Consider the following 23,385-nt stretch of genomic DNA (forward strand, 5'->3'; position numbering starts at 1 on the left):
GGAAGGGATGTTAAGGGAGTGGTTAATAAGTTTATGAGCGAGGGTGAGATGATTAAAGTGAAGGAGTTGTGGGAATTCTAGCCAGTTTAGTTCTTTAAGGGAGATACAATGATGGCTGCGGTAGGAGGTTCCAGTGGCAAGTTTAGCAATTTTATTGCAACAAGCATCCAGCTTGTGTAGGTCTGTCTGTCTAAGGTTGGTTAGCATGGGGGATGCATAGAGTAGGGTGGAGATTACCTGGGAATTGGCATTGATAACAATGACATTATCCAAAATATTCTAGCTTTTCTTCAATCATTCTTCATGCTTTTCTGGTACATATGCTCAACTTATTGCATTTACATTGTATAGTTTGATGGCCTTTATTTCACTTTCAGTTCATACTTTTGTAGATTATTTAGCATCTTCTACAATCTCTAGCATGCCTTGTATGAGAACATTTTGCATATACTCTGCATGATTTATGATCTGCTTCCAGTTGATTTTTTTTACTATGGACATAGGAGAATTACCACATCTATACACTACTGCTAACAGCTCATTTTCTGTATGAGAATATGTTTTCAGTGCTGTGTAATAGCTCTTGATTCTACTGTATTCTTTTGTGAGATCATAGTTCCTATACCATTATGACTGGCATCTAGTTGCATAGCGGCTTTCTTACATGTATAAATGTCACACACATTGTAGGTACAAACTTTGCAGAATAAAGATTCATTCTGTAATAGCTGTTTGTACTTTGGCCTAGACATTTGTATAGCTACTCATGTTTTATTTATTTTTTTCTGGATCCAGTTTCAGACCTATTAACATTAGACTACATTTCAGAATTGCTGATTCTACATGTTAGTTATAAGGTCTTAATCTTTTCAGCAAGTGCATCAGTCTCTTTTCATGCTTTTCCTCTGTCTGACTTCAAAGCAGTAGATAATTTATTATGTTTACAACATCTTCCAAGACCTCAGTTACTTGGGCAACACCTCTTTGTAACATGCCTTGCACTGTTGGAATACTAAATGGAAATCTAAGGACTCTGCACCTCTTAATGACATATTAAATGTATTCAGCTTGCAGTTTTGTCCATTCAGCATTATCTGGTAGGAAAGCTGGTTTGCATGTAGCGCTGAGAAAAAAAAATTAGTATCTGGCATCACTGAAGCACTTGTCCAACTGTAAGCAGTGAGTAATACTTTATTAAGATTTTGCACATCCATTCAGATGTGATTCATGCGCTGCTTTATGACATGTCAGTGACCGTGCTATGCAAACAGTCAGTTGGCTCTAATTACTTCTTAATGACACTTAGGCTTTTCATTCTGTTCAGTTTCTGTTCAACTTTACATCTGGGTGCTATAGGTGCTTTTGTCGGAGCATGTATCACTGGCACAAAATCCTGCTTTATTTGTATATGGTATTCTCCTGGCAAGATTCCTAGGAGTTTACATAAATTAGCATTGTCATGCAGGATACCAGCACTCTGGTTTTCCAAAATATGTGAAATGCTACAGTGACAACCTGATTGATTTTAAAAACATGCAATACATGAAGTCACATTATGTTACTCTTACCTTAGCTTTTCACAAGCCATATCTCCTTAAAATTAGACAAATTCAATTCTTTAAGTAGATTAAAAATTTTACTCCTATATTGATGTCTAACCCATTGGTGCCACTTAGAAGCCAGAATGGATTAACAATGTATACACCTTTATCTTCAGTGCCCTAGAACCAAAAATGTAATTTTCTGACAAGATATTATACTCCTCACTAGTATCTAATTTAAATTTCGCTTTCACATTAATTCCCCGTGTTTCTTCAGACAAGATGGATTGAACACCTGTATTAATGTCTCTGGTGCATTTTCAGACTTCATGCTATTGAATCCTTTTACTTCTAAATTATCAAACAGTGCATTTTCAAAGTTCTGTTCAAAGGTGTGCAGATTCTTTTAAACACTTATTTTTGCTTTACACATTATAGGAAATATCCTTTTCTAGCACAAACTACACAGAAACACTTATTCAATTATATAAAATTATTATTTGAATTTCAAGTATAAGAATTGCATGAATCTATTTTTCTCTTTCTGTAGCTTTATTCATATTTAGTGGATCTATAAAGTGTGGATTATTTCCTACTTTCACATTAGGACTTATGCAGTTAACCCATTAAGTAAGCCAAATCTGTCTGTTAAACACACCCATATGAATCTATGCAGTTAATCTTCACTGTTTAACTCATAGATACTGCAGCATCTGTCTGAAAACAATATCTGTGTAGTAGACCACCTAAACCAGTAAAGACATATTTCTGTTTTACCTATTATCTAATATGCTGAGTAACTGTATTCACGTTGATTTCTTTTCCCTGAGCAAATCCTATAACAAATCACATAAAGAATCAATGGAGTATTTCCTGTGTCAAACATCTATTACAGAAACTTGCATTTCTTCATATTTATATTTACTTCTAAGCAATTCAAGACCCAACAGTTTTATATAATAATTTGACAAGGGAAGCAATTTACGCATAACTTCTGTTTGCACTCAGATTCAGTGCTTTGAATATTTCATTGCATATTTTCTTGTTTTCTGCACCAAAATGTAGTCTAAACAGCATACACTGATTATTATTTTTTTTTGCATTTCTTTCCCAATTTCCAACTGATTCCCTGGTGGTGCCCTTTATCTTACACACTACTTACTTTTTGTACATTTTCATCACAGTCTACCCTACCAGTCGACATAGATTAATTTCATGAGAGTTACTGAGGCATAAGATGTGAAGAGTTCCTTCACAGAAAGTCATTGTTGGTCAGATATGCTGGAAGTGATGCTCTAAAGGGGTGTAATTTCACCCTTCTTCTAGTTGGTATGACCATGGAGTTGATATCCGCAAATTTTGGAGTATGGGGGCTTGCCCTAACATTGGGAATGTAGGCTGGTTTGCTCCCCTACAAAAATACTTAAAATGTGTTTTTGAGGTAGTTTTTTTCCAGGGGAATTGATTTTGGGGGTTCTGATTCTCAATATGACTTTGGTGTGGCATGTGCAGTCTCTGACAGAAAATGTGTTTTTCTTATGGAATACATTTTAGAACAGTGATTTGTTTTTAAAACAACTTCTACTGCATTGTTTTAAAGTAAGTTATTTGTTTTAATTTTGTACCAAAATCCCCTGGGTGTTTTTGATAGTTTGTTTTAATTATGCTTATATCTGAGATTTTGCAGTACTATCAATTACATGTTTATAATGCTTCTTACACTTGGTGAAATATAACTCATTTACCTTCCTTTTAAGCATTTCAGACTTTTCCATCTCATATGCAACTCTATACACTTTTGACGAATAGAATGTTTCTGACGGTGACAAAGCAAAGTCAGATGCTCTGCACTCATTACTCACTTTGTTTAACATTAAAACTGCTTCTATTCATAATTTACCACTGACATGTCTTGACATATCACGGACAGAGGCCACAGCCCTTCAACCCACACAGCTGTTCTAAACAAAAGTAAAATACGTGCACAGCAAATGAATACTTATGCCTTGGGCTATGACTCATGCCAGTTACATCCTCAAACAGTTTCATACCTAAGAGCTGTACAGAAGGGTTAGGAACACTCATATCCCGTTAACTAAGCCACCTAACTCCAGGCCCAGTTCCCTACACTGATAGCTTACAAATAATAACCATATTGTGGATAAATCTCACACACACACACACACACACACACACACACACACACACACACACACACACACACACACACACACACACACACTAAACAAGAAGAGATTAATAATACCTTTCAGTACCACTATTCCTTTCTGCTCTGATAGAACTTATTTCTGCCAGGAAAATCAGTCTGGCATACCCTGGATGCAATAACTGTACCACTCTTAAAAATGAGCCAACTGTAATGTAGTACCTTATGGTCACTCAGGATGGCAGCAGTCAAAATTTACCACATTTGTCCACTTACCCATAAATAAAGTAATTAAGTAACCGACCACAACCCTTTGAAATGGAATAAATATGTCCATCACACATTTAAATTTAGTCTGTGCAATCCCATAGCACTCATGCATCTTCTGCTGTCATGTTATAGTCTCAGGACTTGTCAAGTGTGTCAGCTTCTGTGACACAATTAAAAGGAACTCAAACCACCTCTTGGCTTATCTAACCCGAACCCTTGACAACACCCATCATTGCATTTCCAAGGCTGAAAAACAGATGTTGCATTCTTTATGTGAAACAAGGCTCTTGCTGCAATGCACTTAAAGTGTGCCCCTGATCCTAAGGTTTTCTCACTATAATACATACTCTCCTACTGAACTAGGAATACTGTATGACTTAAATTAAAATATAAATTAGCTGATTCACATTTATTAACTATGAAAACTAAAAATAAGTCTTACAGGTGAGAGATATTAAATCTTAAAAGGTGTTATAAATCAAGTTGTATATTAAACCTTTATGTATGCCACATGCATACTATATTTTTATTTGCAGCACTGTAATGAAATTCTGGTAAAGCAGTCAAGAGCAGTATCTTTGCTGAATAATACTATCCCTTATTTTCTTAAATATTTATGTCGTCATCATCATAAATGTTTTCTATGTGGCATGTCACATCAACTCAGTGCCACTCTCCTACATTTTTTGACAATTATGTTTGACTATCACAGGTTTTCTGTTATGTAATCCATAGGTTCGTAGGTTCATAGGTAGGTACTAGGCTGTCGGCCCTAGGGCCCATACAAGCCTAGCCAAAAAATGTACCCTGGCTTTCGCCACCCAAGAAAATTATTTTCCTGTGCCCCAGTTGAGCAGAGCCACAGAAGTGATCCCCGGGGTGAATTTCCCATTTCCCATCCAATCATCAAGATTTTTCTTGAAGAGTGCTAATGAGGAGCTCTGTTTGGCACAGATCGGTAGTCTGTTCCAGAGTAGGGAAAGTCTCTGGGACAGGAATCTATCCCTCCAGCATGTTCTGTTTATTGTGGTGACAAGGTTTAGGTCCCTAGAGCGTGTAGCTCGGAGGGATTGAGATTTCTTTAAGTGGAGCATGTCCAACAGCTCTGGGTTTGATATAGCTTTGTATGTTAGGCAGAGATCGCCCCTGAGTAGGGGATATGTGATGGAGTAAAGCTGTAGTTTTTTGAGACGGTCTGCATAGGGCATATGTTTGAGGCCTGTAATCCTCTTTGTGAGGTATTTCTGTGGTCTTTCCAGTTGTTGTAGATGTCTTGTGAGGTACATACCAAAAGGGGCATTGTACTCTATAATGGGTCTAATGAGTGATGAGTAGAGGGGAACAATGACCTCTTTTTCTTTTCTGGATGAGAATCCTTTTGTGATGAGATGAGCCACGTAGTAGGATTTCCTGACCACTGTGGCGATGTGATTATCAAAGGAGAGACTACTGTCCACCTGTGTCCCAAGGTCTCTTATCACATTTTTGGCATTAAGTAGACTACCAGCTATGTGGTAGTTCATGGGTACAGAGTTTTTACCAAAGGGTTTACAATACACTTTTTGGCATTGAGCTTCAGGCCATGGCTTTGACACCAGGTATCTGTCTCAGTGAGGCCCTTTTGTAGTTTGTCCATATCGTTAGGAGTTTCGATTATGGCTCCTAGTTTGCAGTCATCTGCAAACTTTGTTAGCCAAAGACCTTCTGTGTTGGCCTGCACTTCAGAGAAGTAGATACCAAACAGGAGAGGACCCAGGACTGAACCCTGTGGTACTCCACTTGTCACTGGTCTGATGTCGGATTTGGAATCCGCTACTTTCACAGTGTGGGTTCTGTCCGTGAGCCAGTTGGCAACCCATCTTGTGACATAGGGATTTATACCTAGTTTAGTGAGCTTATTTATAATTCCAGAGTGGGGGATGGTGTCGAAAGCCTTGGCGAGATCTAGATAAGCTGTGTGAACCATTTTACCCTCATCTATGGCTTTGGTGACTGCTTCAAATAAGTCAATCAGGTTTAGGAGACATGATCTGCCTTTTACAAATCCAAACTGGGTAGGGTCCAGAGTTTGGAGATTACCAATGTCTTTGTTTATGAGTTCCACAATGATACATTCCATGGCCTTGCAGACCAGGCTCATCAGGCTAATGGGGTGGTAGTTCCCAGGGTCCGTCGTGGCTCCCCCTTTGTGGAGTGGGATAACTGTCGCGGTGTGCCATTCAGTGGGTACAAAGCCTGAGGTGAGGCTATGATTGAACATGGTACTTAGGTAGGGTGCCATTTCATTCTGTAGTTCATGTAGAATGCAGCCTGAGATATTGTCAGGTCCCAAGGATGCTGTGTTCTTGGCTTTGGAGAGTGTGTTTTTACCTGTGCAGACGTGATTATAGGAACTTTCTTCCGGTATAGAGATGGGCCCTCTAGGGGGTGAGAGTGGGGTAAAGTTAGCACTGAACCTATCTGCTAGGATGTTGGCAATATCAGTTGGTTCTGTATATTTAGTACCATTGTGCTGTAACTCAGAGCAGATCTGAGTGTTCCTATTTAGATTCTTGACATAGCTATAGAATGCTTTGTGGTTGTCTTTAGAGTCAGTGGCAATTTTGTTTTCATAACTAGCTTTGGAGGATTTTATGAGGGATCTCAGCTTCTTACTGAGGTTGACCAGGGAGTTCCTCCAGTCATGGGATTTTACTCTTTTTTGCAACATTTTCTTTCTTCTGTTGTAGAGTTTGTTTATGGCAGAGGACCATCAGATTGGCTTCCTTTTTTGGAGGATAACATCTTGGTTCTATTAGGGATAGCATGACCCATGCACTCGTGTAAGTGCTTATAAAGTGCATTTGTGTAGGATTCAGCAGTCATACCTCTATTGTCCGTCTGCATGGGTGTCATGAAGTTTGCCACTTCTGTCTTAAGAAATGTGAAGTTGGCTTTGAAGATGTTTTTTATGATGGTTTCCCTAATTGGGGGTGGGGGTGGGATGTGGATGTCTAGGCTGATTAGCTTGTGGTCGAATCTGACCAACAAGGAATTGACCTCTGGTGTAGAACACCGGTTTCCCATGTTGGTAATGACCAGGTCTAGGATATTGCTGGCCTTGGTGGGGGTGTGAATAAGTTGATCCAAGGCGTTGGAATTTATGAATTCTAGAAAACGTTGAGCAAAAGCGTTGGTACATGAGTAGTTTTCCCAGTTAATGGTGGGGTAGTTGAAATCGCCCATTATTAGGGTGTTGGGTTGTACCCTAATACTTTCCAGTGTATCAAGAAATGAGGAGTGTGAATCCTGGGGCATGGTGGGGGGTCTGTAGCAAGTTACAATTTGGACTGCGGTCTTGCCCAGAGTTAGTTGCACTTGGATAATCTCGGATGCATTATGCTGTGCAACTAGCCTGGAGGTGTGGATATCCTTAATGAATATGGACACACCTCCACCTTTAGTGCTTCTTTCTGGGTTAGGTGGCCGAAAGGTGTGGTATGAATTGAAGCCTGGTAATGCAGGGGTGCTCTCTGGAGCTTTGGACCAGGTCTCTGTCACTGCACAGATGTCAATGTTTTCCATTTTAAGGAGTGCCTCGAGTGAGTGCATTTTGAGGTTTAGACTTCTAGCATTGAGTAGCATTACCTTCAGATTATGCTTGCTTGTACCTGTTACGGTGGTAAATTTGTCATTTGAACCTTGCCTAAAAAAGGCACTATAGGGGTGGCAAGAGCCTTAGCCAGTATCCGGAATCCTAACGCTACAGGTGCAGGCCATCTCTGGCAAAGCATCATGGACTGTCAATCATGTCGTCCCAGGCAGACAAATACTGGATCCCCTTAGAATGACACCAGAAACTTAGCCAATTGTTGAAGTCAATCATTTTGTCCTTGTACTGTGGTATCATTCTGGGTGATGGCAGGATGCTACTCAGGGTTAGGGTCATACCTGCCTGGGATACAAGATCGGAGAGCTCCTCCATGTCTCTTTTCATGTAGTCTAGGGAGGTACGTCTCAGGTCATTCACACCAACATGGACAATGACAGTGTCATAAATTTACTTATTGTTGAGTGACCTGAGTGCATGCATTATGTGGCAGATCCTGGCACCTGACAGGCAGCTGACAGTAACTTTCTCCTTGTTTAGTCTAGTGAGTGGAACATCAGTGTGCCTGACTATAGAGTCACCTATGACTAGAGTGTTGGGTACGTTGTTATGCCTTATGGGCTGTGGTTGAGTGGCACACTGAGTTTGTGGGCTATGTCTCATTTGGGTTGTGTTGGGGGGTGGAGTTTGCTTGTGTTTATGCAGTGGATGTCCCTGATGCTTGGGCAGGTTTTTATTGAGAGCCTCTGTGAATGTAGGTGTGTGTTTTGTGTTTCTATGCGTGTGTTTTGGTGGTGTAGGTTTTGAGGGACTATGTGATGAGTGTGGTGTGGTGCAAGTGTTTACCTTCTCCTCTTGACTATCTAGTCCAGTCTTGGGTGAAGAGAGCTTTGCTTCCAGTTTGGCTATATAACTGCATCTCTCACAGGTTGTAGTGTTGGGTGGTAGGAGAAGAGGGTTGTCTGTGTACATGAGGCATTTGCTGCATTGCCCCAAGATGCCCAGATTCATCAGGTAGACAGGAGAAATCACTGGGAGCTGACCCTTAGACATGCCTGGATAAGTGCTTATTTATTAAGTACTAAAAACTGCTTTCCATTAGACAAGTGAGGAAAGTTGAGTGCTGTAGTAATTTGTAGCTTATTTAGTGCTTACAATGAGTTCTGAACAAGTGCTAAGTTCAAAGAAACAGATTTGAGTGCTGAAACTAGAAAACTGGCTAGTTATAAGAAACAAAAGTAAGCTAGAAGGCTTCCCTCCAACACAGAAGGGCTTGGGGGCGCAGAAGCCTACAAACAGTCGAGACCACTTAACAGGAAAAGCAGGAAACAAGCTTAAATTTCTTTTTCTCTTTCCCAGATGCTCTCTTTGTATGCAGTAGGAGTGCCTGAAATCAGAATATGATCTCACTGCACTCAGTTGAGTGAGCAAATGAGATGGGCCCAGAATGAGTATCCAAACACAAATTTACAAGAGGGGCGGGCAGTTTCAAAGCCACTAAGATTAACACAAAAACAGAAACAGGGGGGGTGGCTGGGAAACCTAACTGAAGAACAGAGTCAAAACTTCCAGTTCAGTTAATAATCATGCAACACAGTTAAATCAATTTAGATACTGTATTATTTAAAAAAGTGCAGATAAAGGTACTTAAATTCTCTTATACATTCAGTTGAATACAGCTAGATGTTAGCCGGCCAAAGCTGAGGTTTTTAAGCAGAAAATATTTCAAACTGTACCACTTAAATAGGCAAGGACAGGAAATCAAAGAATGCGGCTACCCCCACACCTGCAATTACTAACAAATAATAAAATTCGAGTAGCACTAACTGAAGAGCAGAGTCAAAACTTCCAGTTCAGTTAATAACCATGCAAAACAGTTAAATAAATTTAGATACTGTATTATTTGAAAAAAGTGCAGATAAAGGTACTTAAATTCTCTTATACGTCCAGTTGAATACAGTTGTAGTCCATCAATGTTTCTCTTGGATAGCCTCATTTCCTTTTGCTTTCCTCTTGTCTCTTCCAAATCGTCTTCACCAAATTGTCCTCTGCTTTCCTGCACATGTGCCTGAACAACTCTAATCTGTTCTCTTTGACTTCTTTTGCAATTGGAGCTACTTTGGCTTCCACTCTGATTAAATCATTTGTTCATCTATTCCACAGTATGTATACTACCACCCTTCTCACTTCATTTCCATCACCTCTACCTTCCTTAACTGCTCTGCCTTCACACCACATGGAAGTCCCGGTCACATCATTGTTTTGTACACCTTGCATTTTAGCTTCTTTGTCATTTTTCTGTCAGCTTCTTCTAATTCAAGCTTTGACCCCCCTCATTCAGTCTTCCCTTACTCTCATCAACCCCTCCTAGCTACTTGAAGCAGTCAACCTCTTCCATCATTTTGCTTCTATCTCAGTTTTCATCTTGTTTGGATTTCTCCCACTTCCGGCCATGGCAACTGTCTTGTCTGTACTCAGGTTTCATTCCCATATGCCTTCAGTTTTGCATTCTATTCCCCTATTATTTGCTGAATTCCTGTTCAGAACCTGCTTATAATGTCACATTGTCTGCACACAGCAGTTGTTTTGATCTGTCCCCTTCCCCTTGTTTGCTAATGTAGTCCATCACCAATATGGTCAGCAGTGGGATTAGAACTGAATTGTGATAACATACCATTTCTACTGAGAACCCCTCTGTGAGTCTGACCAGTGTCTGTACTTAGATCACTGTGTCCTGATACATAGACCTCTCTAATTCTACCAGTGCTTCCGGAATTTTGAATCATACTGGGACTGCCAAATCAACTTTCTTGGGACATTGTCATATGCTTTCTTCAAGTCTAGGATTGCCCATTTGGACTCTTTCCTCATATCTAACTTCTCTACTATCTGTCTTACTGCAGATATTGGATCAGTTGTACTATATCCTGATCTGACTCAGAACTGCCCATCTCCCATCTTACTTTGTACTACTCTTCTTAATTGTTTGCCAGTCACCCTCTTCAGCACTTTTATGTAGAGCGACAGGATCTAATACTTCTATACTGCCCACAATTGCAGATGTCATCTTTTTAGTATGCCTTTTCCCTAGCCATCTGGATTACACATTTTTCTCCATACTGCTATGAGTAATCCTTAGGAGCCATTTTCCTCTTAACTCATCCAATATCTTTTTTTCCCCTTTTTTACATCATAATTTCTGGCCATTCTCATATCTCTGCCCATTGCTGGGTCTAAAAACACAGATAAATTCAATGCAGTGAAGGGAATAGAACAACAGGTAACAGCAAAGAGAATCCAGTTGAGTTCAACCAACTTTTTAATTCAAATGTAGATAATATGAAATTAATTGAGTGCTTTTGTTCATGACATTAGGAACTTCATCAGAACAAATAATCTAAAATACAGACATCATACTAGATATTTAAAGGTAAAACCACACTTCCAAAATGGTCAAAACCAATAAGATTGTATTACTAATTCAATACAGTTTTAAGGTTTAGAATTTTTAAAGAGGCAGACCACGTTTTTTTTCTTTTTTCTTTTGGATGATTACACTTCCAGTCTCTTAAGTTGTAATACAGCAGCAATGGAACAGACATCATTCAAACCTGGAGAATGTGTGGCATCCAGTAATAACTGCCACTTTAATTCATTTCTACCTAGGTGTTCATTGACCAAATAACCCTTTTGAAGGTGTGGTTATACCTTTAAATATCTAGTATGATGTCTATTTTAGATTATTTGTTCTGATGAAGTTCTGATGAGGGAACAAAAGTGGTCAACTAATTTTATATTATCTACATTTGAATTAAACATTAGGTTGAAGACAACTGGATTCTCTTTGTTTTTACCCATTGTCCTACTGACTTCACCACAGGGAATTTTTCTGTGTTTTTGGAGTTTGTGAATATTCTGAGAATTGCTTGCCTTTTGTTACCACCATTGCTTGGTCTACCAGCTCATGCTTCACATCTAGACTTTCAGCTATGGGTTGAGGTCTGCATGGATCTTAAGGGTGTCCTAGCTGGTCATGCCAGCAACTGCTTCTGCCAGGAAGTTATTTTTATTTAATGACCTACCATTGTCCTCCAACTACCCCCACTACATTTATATATTCTGTCTGAGGGCTATTCACCTCCATGGAACACTCCTCCATAGAAGGGAATAGCCCCCTCTGTGGACTACACCCTCTTTCAGGGATCACCTAGAAGAATGTCCCCCACCACCATCACCACGACCACCATGGAGTAGGCAAGCCTATCCCTTTCTGACAGTGTCTCAGATGCCCAAAGAGCTAATCTAACCAATGTCTTCTGGGCTGTAGTTGAAGCTTTACACCTCTACACCATGATAGTGGCAACTTACCTAAAATCTTGTTCATTTCTGCCATGACCTCATCTGAGCCTGCTGCATTCCCTAACTTCATTTTCCTTAGTGCTGTTCTTACTTGCGTAATGGGCTCCTCCTCTTCTCTCATTATAGGCTGTGCCTGGGGCAGTACAGCCCCTGTGGGGTTTTCTTTATTCAGAAGCTTGTGGAACTTGGCCTCCTTGGTCTCTTTCTTAGTATTCTTTGTTAGCCTGGTCCACCTTTCTTTTCTATCTCCTTCTTTTTTATGTCTGCACTCCTTCTTTCTTTTGATAACTACATGGATGTCTGCATTCCTCCACCAGCTTTCCTTATGCAAACATTTCTTTATATAGTAAAGTAAAATTTAACTTCATACAAAGCATCATTTTCATGTTTCAGTTTCTGATGTTTCGGCTTTGCTCTTCTTAGAAATACTTTTTGTCCTAATTTTTGCCCTTTAACTTACCAGTAGTTTTAGCCAGCTTGCTAGCATATCATAATACATTTCAGCTATTACATATGTTGCTTATTTTTCATCAGTTTTGATTGACTGGATAAGTATATTAAGCAGCATGGGGCAATCTTCAGACAAGACTGAGGAGGTTACAAACAAATATGGCAGAAATCACATCCTGTGAAAGTCTGATGCTGAAAGATGACAGAGAACAGATACTATGTAAGATGCAATTCAGTTTTTAAGCAAAACCTAGCACTGAAATCTAAGCAGAAAGGAAAATGCACAAAACGTCAGTCCCATGGGTTTAATTTTTTTTAAATATCATTATTTTTTCATTTGGAATAGAGTGTTTTGATTATTAAATCAAATTGTCCTTCAGACGAGATGTTAAACTGAGGTCCAATCTGCCTCTGAGTTGGTTATAGCTCAAACAGATGTAAAAGATCCCACGACACCTATTAAAAAGAGTAGGGGAAGTTCCCCAATGCCCTGGCAAAATTTCCCCTAGTAGTAGAAATACAACCTCAGTTTTCATAAAAAAAGGCCACTAGCCTTGTGGGGCTAACTTGGTCAACAAAGGAAAAATAAATAATGAATAAATAAAGTGGTTGACAAGTAATTTGGTTAAAATCTAGCCTACAGCCTTAGCTTACACTTTTGAAATGCTTTTGCTTTACTTAATTAGTCTTTTTTGCAGTTTGAACAGTGCAACCATCAATGGTATATATAATTGGTATAGTACATGTGTAAATTCTATATTTAAACTAGCCTCCGACATTTTGCTGTTTCTGCTTCCACTTCTGCCTGAATATTTATTTAATTCTTCCATGATCAAAAAATACCGCTGAGACATCTGACAGTCTCACTACACAGTCAACACAGGAGGTGAAGAAAATAACTTTAGTAAAAATAGCAAGAACAACAGTGCTTCTTAACAATGTGAATTATTATTAGAAAACATTCTTTTAGATGCTGAATCACAAGATTTCTAAAGAAATTACAACATCCAAATACCTCAGGATGCATTTTCTGCCGACACTTCTAACCTTTGACTGTCATGCATCATTTCTCCATCCAACTTCTAAATGAATGTGCTTTGCTGAGTGCATTTCAATGCTTTTCAGATTCTTGACAATGTGATTTCGGCACTGAGTTATGATGACAGCTGCCTTCCTTCTAGGCATAATTCATAAAATAATCCTACCTTTAGCACTTCTTACTATTTCATCATGTATGGGTTCTTTCAAGCACTTCCCAATGTGCCCTGCACACACACACACACACACACACACACACACACACACACACACACACACACACACACACACACACACACACACACACACACACACACACACACACACACACACACACACGCGCATGCACACAACATATGCATGGGTACACTTATGCATGCACACAACATATGCATGTATGCTCAGTTATGTGTGTGTATACACACACACACACACACACACACACACACACACACACACACACACAAACATGAATGCATGCATGCACCTGTGCACTTGCATTCAAGCAAACATACATAAACACATATACATCCACACCATGCCTTTCAACTGTCCAGATTTTCACAGAATATCCAGATTTTTCCCTCCTATTTTTGGTCTGTTCCATATACAATTTATGAGTTTCTAATAAATCATTGAAGACTGAAGTAGTTAGATAATGGCAAACATTTGAGTTTTAGATTTAATATTCTACAGAAAATGCATGCTAATGCAAAACATGTTTTTTATCAACTTTCTAAGTATGTAAGAGCAATATTTAAAATTTGCCCCTGATTTTGGGTTTTTCCTCTCCAATTATTTGTGCCTTTGTCCAGATTTCTGCATCTAAGAGGTTGAGAGGCATAACTCACGTACATAGGCAGTTATGCATGCACATGTACAGACATACAAGTACACATATTTTACTTACAAGCACACACATGTCCTCATACACACTTTCCATTTGTAAATAAAACAATACATATGGAGTAGGATTCTGCAACGGCTTGCTTAGTATTAGCATCATAAGGTGATATTAAATGTTCCTTAGTATGAGTATTCTGTGTTATTTCCTTACATCTCTTATACATTGCCCCCTTAGAAAAAAATACTGTTGAAAATACCTAAAATTTTTATTAATGAATGACAGTCTTGTCTAAAATTTGTGTCAAGGCTTGAACTGTCCTTCCAGATAAAAACATGTTTACAATATGTTGTGTAGTGGTTTAAATGTATTACTTGCTATTTCTCTGTAAAGAGTTCCCAAGATGAATGCTCATATGTAATGCTTGGTCTTGGCTAATGGTTGGTGTTAGAATACAAGCGGTGATTCCTTTATTTTACTAAGGGGGGGGGGTATTCAGAAAGTTTCTCAGTACCATCCCACAAGGTTAAATTTGAAAGATGCTTTAGTGCAAGGTAGCCTGATACTGTTTCATTATGTATTAGGGCCACCACAATAGGCTGTATGGTAAGTTAGAGGGGACACTTTACTGTCAGAAGTTGTAGTGAAATGGCCACAGTATAAGTAAGATGATCTACAAGACAGAATCAGTAAGGTGGCATACCTGAGGTCATGTCCCTTCACATGCACAACAAAGCACCTCATACCACCAACACTAGTACTGTGAGCAGGCTGCAAAGAACCAGCATAGCAAAGTGTCAAGTGTGAAGGAAAGGGAAAGACAGGAAAGCCAGAAATGGAACACAGACAAGGGTAACCTGACGGAATGATAGGATGGGGAGAGGAAAGACTTTTTTTGTGAGATGTGTGCCCATTTCAGTTTTATAAAAAAAATGGTAGAGGATGGGAGCAAGGAACATGTCTGGGAAGGAAAGAGGGAACAGGAAAGGTATCATGGGCAAACAAACACACATAAAATGCAGACATCAATAGATAGGTGTGGCATGGACACACAAGAGGAGCAACAGAAGAGGGATGCAGATAGAAAGAAGATATTTGGTGATATGGAAGACTGAACTAAAAAAAGAATACGGATAGTAGCACATAAGGAAAGGAAACATTGTGATGGGGGACAGGGCAGTATACAGAGGACCTGTCTGATGAGCCCAGAGGAGACCCCATCTAGTTGTCAATCAAATTTGTGGTTGACATCATAATCATACCCTGCCTCTGGTGGCACAATAGTCAGGCCTTGTTGGTTATGCGACTCTATCATCCACACAAGGAGATTCTTCAGGGTCTTACTGTAAGATGCCAGCTGCTGCATCTGATACTGGGTGACATAGAGGAACCGCTCCAGGCCACTCTGAGATGAGAAGCTTCTGCTACTTTATGAGAGGTGGTGACAGACACCACCACATTGGGAGGGGAGACCTTTCCCTCTGCTAAGAGGTAGCCCCAGTGCCCCACACTAAGCACATTGGCTGCAACAGACCAATGTGGTTTGTGCTGCTCCACCTTCTGCCCCACAGATGAAGCTGCAGAAAGAAGAGACAAACACAAAAAGTGGAAAAAATACAACATGTTAGAACATGTGTATGCCAAAGTAGTTTTCAGTTTTACACAACACATATGGACTTGCTATACATACCTCAGACTATTCAATACAATGTGCCCCTGCCAATGGGAAACAAGAAAAGCAACAGTAGTTCTCACTTCCTAGCCTCTGCCTCACACTGGCACAGTAGGTTGGGGTGGCATCTCTACAGGTTGCTTTGGTGATGTACCTAATGTTCTACAGAGTGGGTGATGCTAATAGCATAACTCACTGCCATGATAAACTGGTACAAGGAAGCAATCATATACACGGGGCCATCATAACGACCCAGCAGGTGCTCTCCATAGTCCCTGTGAGGAATGTAAAGGGAGATTTTTGTGTACTTTCTGCATCAGACAGGAGTCTTAATAACCATAATGCTATAAGAAACCACGTTCACTCTCAGGTCAGAACAAGGAGAAAATGGTAGCCCACACACATCATGGACACCATATGATGTATACTGTTGAGTAGCAAGGGTTAGCTACAGAAAGCGTCACTAGCACAGACATGCAGTATTATGAGCTTCGCAGTATCTGCACATGAACATGATGATCACATGTCACCCTAGTCCAGGAATGAGCAGGGATGAGCATGATACTGATGTCTGTGGATGACAACACAAGGTGCTATAGCAATGATTCAGAGATGATCATGTTAAGTTATCTCACTGCCATAATTAACTGCATTACAAGGCCCATTGTAGCAAGATAAAAATCAAAGTGAACATATTCTGGGTACCATTGTTAAGATGAGCATGTCAGGGATAGCAATTCAGTACAGAAGATTTGTATTGGAATACAGACATACAGAAAGAAGAAAGAGATCACTAATAACATATTGCAGTGAGCACCAATAGTGTATGGAAGTGACAGGGAGAGATACATTACAGTAGACTGGATAACATAAGGGCATGACAGGTTTCTGTCCAGATGGGGGGTGGGCTCACAGTGGTAATGAACATAACACTTGAGCATGACAGGTTGTTGTCCAGCAGGGTTGGGCTCATCCTGATGAAGAACATAGCACACAGGCATAACATGTTAAGGTCCAGTTGGGGCAAATCTTGAGAATGAACATAGTACATGGACAGGAAAAGTTACTGTGCACAGGGGACTACACTGTGCCTATGCACACAAACTGCAAGGCATGTTACAGGAGAACCAATGCCTCCCATACATAGGTGATAGCATGGTCATGTATAGAGTGGGAGTTGAGAATGTACACTGCACTACTGGCATCAGTATGGTGCTTCAAGAAGATGGGCATAGGTAACACACTCATTACTGCTGTCCATATGAACAAGGTGGGAAAGGTCATAGCACATTAGCAGACAGTCATGTCTTTACCAAATGAAGACAAGAGGCAGTGCTGAGACATTTGGATTTGTCAAGGACAGTCATAGATTCATAGGTAGGTATCAAGCAATCTATCTGCAGACCATTGCAAACCCAGCCAATAACCCATACTCTAAAGGTCCCTCCAGCCTCAAAGTGGCAATAAAAGACAGATTGAGGGAATGTTTGAAGTCAACCAACCAATTATCTAGGTTTACTCTGAAGATGGCAAGAGCACTACTCTGCTTCACATGTAGTGGAAGTTTGTTTCATAGAAGGGGGTTACACTGGGATTTGAAGCCATCATCTCAACATGTCTTATTTATTTGTTGATGAAGGGTTAGTTCCCTTAACCTGATATTTGAGAAACTATTTGTTCTGTGCAGGAATACAAGATCAAAGAGAGATGCAGCTTTCATGGCTCAAAAGACTAGACACAAATCCCCATGAAGGAGTCTATAAGAAAAGTACAGTTGTGTACTCTTACCATAAATGTAGATGTTCGAGTGTGTTCACTGTTGCAGTCCTGACTGTAGGGTTCTTCCTGCCAGCAGCAGCCCTCGATCGGCCAGAATCCCAAAGTCTGGATTGGGCATCAGCTGAGGTCGCTTTTATCCTGACATCAATGTGCCAGGAAGTATAAAGACCTCAGCCGATGCCATTACCCCAGTTTTTCTTGCCCCAGATGTCAGGTTCCCAAAACCTCAGCAGCCAAAATACCTCATAACAGACAATACTCAAAGAAAAAACAAAAGAGGGGATAGGAGGGAGGGTAACTCAGACTGCAACAGTGAACACACTCGAACATCTACATTTATGGTAAGAGTACACAACTGTACTATGTCCTTCGTGGTCCACTGTTGCAGTCATGACTGTAGGGTTCAGTCCCAAAGCTAAGAAAGGGTGGCTGGAGGAGAAACAGAAGGAGCGGCCACAAAACCTCACAAAACCGCAGAAGCAGAACTGGCCCTAGATTTAGAATAGAGAGGGAGGTTGTAATGCTTAGAAAAAGTATGCACAGAACTCCAAGTAGCAGCCTCTAAAATATCCTTGGTAGGAACCCCACAAAGAAAGGCTGCTGAAGTAGCAGTAGCCCGGGCAGAATGAGTCCTAATATTAACAGGAACTGGATTGCCATGAAAAGAGTAACAGAACTTGATGCAGTGGGCAATCCACTTAGAAATAGTTTGCTTAGTGATTGCTTTCCCTAGAACAGTAGGAGCATAAGCGACAAACAATTGGTCAGATTTCCTGAATATCTTGGTCCTGTCCAGGTAAAAACTAAGCTGCCTGTGCACGTTCAAAGAGTGCAAAAGACTTTCTTCTTCACTTTGAGGATTAGGATTAAAAAGTAGGCAAATGAATAGTCTGATTCAAGGCCACTGCCAAAACCACCTTAGGCATAAAGGTGGGATTAGTCCTTAGGGAAACCCTGTCCTGATGAAAAATAATGAAGGGTTCCACAGCCATGAGTGCTTGCAATTCCGAAATTCTTCTAGCAGAGGTTATAGCTAAAAGAAAAGCAGTTTTCCAAGACAAAAATTTTAAATCCATGGAAGCTGCAGGTTCAAAAGGAGACAAGGTTAATTTTTCCAAAACATAGTTAAGATCCCAAGTGGGAACAGGTGCTCTTATAGGGGGCTGAACATTCTTAGCCCCTCTTAGAAATTGTTTAAGTAATGGATGAGAAAAAATCAGAGGATCCGTATTGTAATGTGCAGAAATAGCAGAAGCATGAAGCTTAATAGATGAAAAAGATAGGCCCATATGTAACAACTCTGCCAGATACTTTAAAATTAGAGGAATGTTCATAACAGTAGAATCACCACCTTGGACTTGATTCCAGGAGCAAAATCTTTTCCATTTATCTGCATAAGATTTCCTAGTGCTGGGACATCTAGCTTCAAGGATTACATCCATTACCTGTTTGGAAAGAGTAGAGGTGTTTACAGACCCTGGATCCGCCAGGCAGCTAGATTCAGAGTTTTGACATGACTGTGCAGGATCTGGCCATCCTGTTGAGACAGTAGATGAGGGATTTGAGGCAGAATACAGGGAGGCTTCTGAACTAGGTTTATCAGAGTGGAATACCAGAATTGTCAAGGCCAACTGGGAGCCAGTAAAATCATTTGCGGTCTGCCCTGTTTTATCTTCAGAAATACCCGAGGTAGAAGAGGAAAAGGAGGAAAAGCATATACTGAGAGGGCATCCACTTGCCATGCTAGTTTGTGGTAGATCCTGGTGCAGAATGTTGGAAGTTGATGATTCTGTGGGGATGCAAAAAGATCTATGTCCGGACATCCCCATGCCTGTACTATCATCCTGAATATCCGAACATCCAACATCCATTCATGTGGATCCGAAAGTGTCCTGCTCAATGTGTCTGCCAGAGTGTTGTCTTTTCCTGGTAGGAATTGTGCCTGTAAGTGGACTCTGCAGGTCAGTGCAGTGTACCACAGAGCCATGGCTAACCTGCACAGGGGGTAAGAGTGAGAGACCCCCTACTTGTTTATGTACCATATCACTGTAGTGTTGTCTGTCTTTATCAACAATTGCCCTGGTAGAAGAAAGTCCCTGAAGGCTATTAGAGCATTCTGTACAGCGAGCATCTCCTTCAAATTTATGTGCAGGTGAATTTGCTCCTTTGTCCAAACACCCTGAAGACATCTACCATGCATGTGGGCTCCCCAGGCATAATCTGAAGCATCCATTGTCAGAACTTGGTTGGTTGGTAGAGGACAAAAAGGCCTACCCTTGTTCTGGAGACAGGCTTCGGCCCACCAAAGAAACTCTTGTTGTAGACAAGGCAAAATTGTGATCACTGTTTCCAAACTGTGGTAATGCTGAGACCACACACTCTTGAGGTACCACTGTAGTTTCCTCATATGCAGTCTTGCATATGGTATTAGGAGAATGCAGGAAGCCATGTAACCTAAAGCCTGCAGAACCTTTCTTGCAGTCAGCTGTTTCATTGAAGCCAGGTGTTGGAAAGAAGCCAGTTGCACTTTTTTGTCTGGTGTCAAGGAAGCCATTGGGTTGTAGTACTCAGAAGAGCACCCAGGAAAGTAATTTGTTGTGTGGGCACCAGATTTGACTTCTTTAGATTCACTGTGAATCTGAGGTACTGTAGAAGATGCTGCACAAAAGCTAGATGCTGAAGTAGAGCATCTTTGTTGACCACTTGAATAAGACAGTCGTCCAGATAAGGGTATATTTGAATCCCCTTCTGTCTGCAAAACGCCATTTGTTGCAGCCCTACAAGAAGCTTCCAAAGAATCAAAACCACAATGCAGGGTATGTTTACCCACTTGTTCAATAGCATGCAATAAATCCTGTAACTCCTTATCATCCACACCAATAGAAACAGCTGACATCTTTTGTTTAAATACAGACAAAAGGTATTGCTGATACTTTAGCATATGAACTTGACAGTTCAAAGCTCTAATAGACAATGTAGCAGAAGTATAAACTTTTTTACCCCATCTTTCCAAAGCCCTGGACTCTCAGTCAGAGGGAATAGGATGATTAGCAGAGGCCACTTTAACACCCCTAGGGCCCTGAGAAATTGTTTCCGGATCAGGTGCAAGATTCTTAAAAAGAAACTTGTGAGAATCTGGAATCCTATAATACCTATCCGGCAGGGGGAAAAGAATCAGGAGAGAGGGAAGCTTCTGAAAAAACGTCATCTACAATGTCCAATACAGGGGGAATAGCAAGAGGCTTATGCTGAGGGAGAAGAAGAAAATCCCTAAGCCTTTTCTTGGTTTCAGAGAATTCCTGCCCTTCCCAGTGAAAATGCTCCCTCATATCATGCAAAGTTTCACCAAAAGAATAATCCTCAGGAGGAGAGGCTGAAGGAAAGGAATCTTCAGCATCAGAATCCTCATAAGGAGGAAAGGAACAATCCTGCTCAAGGGAAGAAGCAGAAGAAACAGAAATTTGGTCTGAAGAATCATAATCAGACTGCAATCTAGGCTTTTTGTCAGGAGGGGGATGAGAACCCCTGATAATAGATAACAAATCTTCAGCCATCCTAAGCATCTGCCTTTGAGGCCTAGGACCCTGATCAAAAGGCATCTGTGCTTGCCATTTCTTTTTAGCTGGAGCCGTAGTCATTGTCTTAGAAAGCAAAACTGAATCCATATTTACATGAAGCTGTGAAGGCCTGAAAACTCCCTCAGAAGCCGGTACCTGCCTACTGGCTCCAGACCCAACTGAGGGAGTAGTATCCGAAGGTCCATTCCCTGGCAATTCTGAAGGCCCCATCAGCTCCACACTGGAGTTGGTACAGGCAATTGGTTCAAAAGAGGCAGACGACAAGGGCTGCAAAGGTGCCTCACTGATGACCGACGAACCAGCAACTGGCAATAACTGAGTAATATTCTCTGCTTTGGACTGTCTTTATCTTTGTGCCTCTTACAAACACCAGAAGCTGGAAAAGAACCGAAGACATATAATTAAACCTTTTACCAAAATAGTAGAAGGCAAAGTTGTACCTATGCCTAATAGTACACTGATTAAATCTAGCACAAAACCCACAATTAGCAATGTCGTGGTCAGTTCCCAGGCAGGGAATACAATACAATCCCTATGAGGTATTTGTGTCCCACAAGAAATACAATTATTAACTTTTTCTGACATCTGACTGGAGCAAGAAAAAGACCTCCCCAATGGGGTACTTATCTTATAAAATGAAAAATCCTGGAAGTAAATCCAAAAACAGACAGGAGTAGGCCGACCGGCATCAGCGAACTGCTCAGGGCACCGCGCGGCAAGAAAGACTGGGGTAATGGCATCGGCTGAGGTCTTTATACTTCCTGGCGCATTGACATCAGGATAAAAGCGACCTCAGCTGACGCCCAATCCAGACTTTGGGATTCTGGCCGATCAAGGGCTGCTGCTGGCAGGAAGAACCCTACAGTCATGACTGCAACAGTGAACCATGAAGGACATCTGAGAATAGAAAGAGGAGACTGTCAATCTGTCCTGATAACAAAGATGTTTTAGGGCGCTGATCTTTTTAGTTAAGAACTGCTGAGGTCTTTCAAGTTGAGTTTAATGTTTAGACATATACATGTCAAAAGGTGCACCAGCATTATATTCAATAATGGGTCTGATGAGATATGAGTAAAGGAAACTAAGACTTCTTTAGCTCTAGGGGAGATGCCTTTGGAAATCAGATGAGCCAGACAGAAGACTTTCTGAAGTACTGCACTGACATGATAGTCAAAAGATAAGGAATTATCACCAAGAGTGCCTAGATCTCTTATGCCAGTGCCTGGAGAGATGTGTCACCTATATGGTATGGGAAAATATTTTGTTCAGCAAAATTAACTATAATACTAGTGATAGCTGTGGTTGGAATAAAATTTGCAGTAAATTTGTCAGCTAGGATATTAGTTATTTCCTTTAGGCCAGAATAGGCAGTGTTATTGCAGACTAATTCTGAACATTGTTTGGGCGTTAGTTTTTAACTTCCTGACAAAGGTAAAGAAAGATTTGAGCTTCCTGATGGTTCCGTATGTTTGAACTAGTTCGTGTAAGTGTGCTGTTTAGGTAAGAAGAAGGAAACTTCTTATACACAGTAAGTGATTTTTTTCTGTAGTTTGTTTTTAAAGGTATGCCACCATAGCGGTTTATTTTTTAAAATTTTCAATATCTTTTCTTGCAGTTAGAGACTGCCTTATCAATGCAACTATTTAAATGGGTGAGGAAGCCAGAGACATAGGCAACAGCTTTAGCAATGGGATTCATGGAAGGGGGATTATAGTGAAATATATTTACTCCATCATGTAACTGTGGTGGTGGTGCTGCGGTAGCGTTGTCACCTCACAGTAAGACGTTGTCCCGTTCGATTCTCAGCTAGAGCGCCTTCTGTGTGGAGACATGCGTGAATGGGCGTACCTTCATTGAAGGTTGTGCGTCAGGGCCTGCAACTCGGCACATAAAAATCTACTGCCAATCATTAGCGGACCGGAGTTCCACTGTGGTGACCCCTAACCGGGAAAAGCTGAAAGACACAACAAGACACAAAATGTAAGTGAAAATGCTTTGCTTTTGAGAAGTCCCTATACACAGAGGTATTTGCCGGTGAAGTATCACTCATTTTGAAGAAAAAGATCACTGATTTATGGACTGAATTAACAATGGGTGG

This window comes from Protopterus annectens, chromosome 3.part0, assembly GCF_019279795.1.
Source record: "Protopterus annectens isolate FY-2018-M chromosome 3.part0, PAN1.0, whole genome shotgun sequence".
NCBI classification, from domain to species: domain Eukaryota; kingdom Metazoa; phylum Chordata; order Ceratodontiformes; family Protopteridae; genus Protopterus; species Protopterus annectens.